Genomic DNA, 2,500 nt, shown 5'->3' with positions numbered 1-2,500 from the left:
CTGTAAAACAAACAAGCAAGCCCGCAGGCCCTATGCTAAAACTAACTGCTAACGCCTAAATAACTGAAATGAGTAAGACTCAAAATTACATGAGTTACACTGAGCAAGTCTCGAAAGTTTTCTAGTAATTACTCTTGCATTACATCGTTGCAACGCAACGGAAATACAGCACCGTCAGTATACAATGAAGTCAGTGCTGTTGTTCTGTCCATCTTCGTTGACTGAAAGGGTTGATAGATCACGTAATAGACTCTGAGCTCTTCCACCCCAACGACCAAAATGTTCAAACACAACAGGTATACATGTTGAAGAATTCCCAAAATGTCAAACTGCTGACCATATTTTGTCACTTTCTGCTGCTCTCTTCTAGCTGCAGCTGCACCATCTTCCTTGGAAGCGAGTGATAGGATGTCACCATTCCAAGAATGGGCAAGCGAAATATCCAATTCAACGTCAGTGCCAGATTGAGGGTTGAAATACACAATATCTGGTCGACAATGGTTGCCATCATAAAGGTCCCTAGGCTCCATTTTGTGAGTAATGTGGAGATCACTCAAACAATTTGCCCACACGTTTACAATGGAACCGTGTGTCCACATAGGTCCATCTCCGTGTTTGCATGTCAGTAAATGATATCCTTTACTATCCAGCGATTGACCGCACTCACAACTATCAAGAGCTGCAGCAAGGGGCATGTCACACCCCAACCTCATACGAGTTGCAAGACAGAAGTCGGCAGCGTTCAGTGCAAACTTTGTTGAGGTTGGAATAGAATCCAGCCAGGTCCCAGCTCCTTTACCTTGCAGTGACCTGAAACGAGAAGCCTCATGACAAGACTGGGAATTTTCTTGAATTGAAGACATCATTTGTTTGAAATGTTCTTGAGATAGTTTGTGTTGCAACTTTTTAGGATTGGTAAGGAGATCTTCCAAAGCCTTATTTACTGGTAAAGAAAGCTGCAATTCATGAGCAATCGAACCACCGACAGTTACATCCTTAGGACACAGGACTCCATTAATCAAGCTCTCCAGAGCTGGAAAACTATGAGGAAGATCAACCAGACTTCGAGCCCAAGAGGATACAAAGGAAATAGAACTGATAGATTGCGCAGGTAGCATGCCAAAACCACCAAACCTTATTGGTAAAGTTGCTTGCAGCCACTGTTGGTCATTAAGAACAGAACACTTGATCAGTTGCTGAAAAGTGGACCTTGTTATTTCATTGTGTTGCAAAGCAGCAGACTGCATCAAACTAGGAGCAACTGTTCTCCCAAGGTAATTCAAACGTGTCACACGACAAAACCGTAGCAGCAACATTCCACTTTGTGGCTCATTCAAGGCCACAACTTGGTCACACAGAGACTGCCCATCCAAAGCAATGTCAGAGCATGAACTCTTGACATATTCAGGTTGACCAATTTGCATACCAAGAATCTTTGTTCCAGAGGAAGACACATGAATCGACTCATGAGAATTGCACATAGCAAACCTACCCCTGCTATAGATTTCACATTTGTTCATGGCTACTGACAGGCCAACTTCAGACAACTGATCTCTCAAGTCATCAACGGCTGCAAAACATCTTCCAGTGAACCAAGAAGAAACACGTCATCTAAGTAGGCTAACAGTTGAAGTGAAGAGTGTCTCTCTTGAAGCTCAAGAAGTAAAGGATGGATAGTGAGAGAAAAAAAGAAAAGGACCAAGGGGATCCCCTTGCTGAACACCTTCTTGAGATGACAGCAAAAAGGATTCACTTCCCTGTTGAAAAACAAGAGGACTGTATTCTGAGTACATCCCTTGTACATGCTCAAAGATATCAGGACATGACTTTTCAACCATTGGCAGTAATGAAGCTCTTTCAATGGAATTAACGCATTTTTGATGTCGGATTTTAGGAGAACCCAATCATCATGGGATTCTAAAAGCAAGTTCACGTGATGAACAAGGCGCTCTGTTCCTCCCTCAACAGCCACTCCATGTTGAATAGGCTCAAAATAAGTGGCAAAAGATTCCTTTTTCTGTCTACAGATCACTTTGGCTGTAACACGACGTAAGCACTCGCCTATGGCTATAGGCCTAACATCTCCTCCAGTCTTGGGCAAAGCTATAAGTTTTGATCCAGATAACAATCCACTGACACTTGAAGGAAAAGACCCCTTGGCGATCAAGTCACATACAGAGACAAAGCTGTCAGCAATCACAGAATTATCGGACAAAACTTCTAGATGTTCATATTTCCACCCAGAAGGCCCACAGCCAGATCCTCTTGGAAGTTTTGCCACAGTAGCAAAAAATGCAGACCTAGATAGGGTGATTGGCTCACAGAATTTGGATAGTGTTGGAATCGCCTTTACTCTAGGTGGATGTTTGGAAGCTAGTTATCAGCGACCTCCGCTGAAACTGGAGCCAGGCCCTGACTCACCAGCAATTTACCAGCTCTTGAGATCTCACCACATCCGACTAATCTGAGAGTCGCTCGGTGTTGGTTACTGGCATCAGAA

General features: G+C 43.5%; 1 protein-coding gene across 1 annotated transcript in view; it reads left to right on the top strand.

Moving 5' to 3' along the window:
* Positions 1–2,500, top strand: part of LOC134197635 (disintegrin and metalloproteinase domain-containing protein 10-like) — a 17,348-nt gene that overhangs the window by 1,391 nt on the left and 13,457 nt on the right. The window lies entirely within an intron of this gene.

The sequence above is a fragment of the Corticium candelabrum genome, chromosome 22 (genome assembly GCF_963422355.1).
Source record: "Corticium candelabrum chromosome 22, ooCorCand1.1, whole genome shotgun sequence".
NCBI classification, from domain to species: Eukaryota; Metazoa; Porifera; class Homoscleromorpha; order Homosclerophorida; family Plakinidae; genus Corticium; species Corticium candelabrum.
This window is presented reverse-complemented; position numbering and strand designations above follow the sequence as displayed.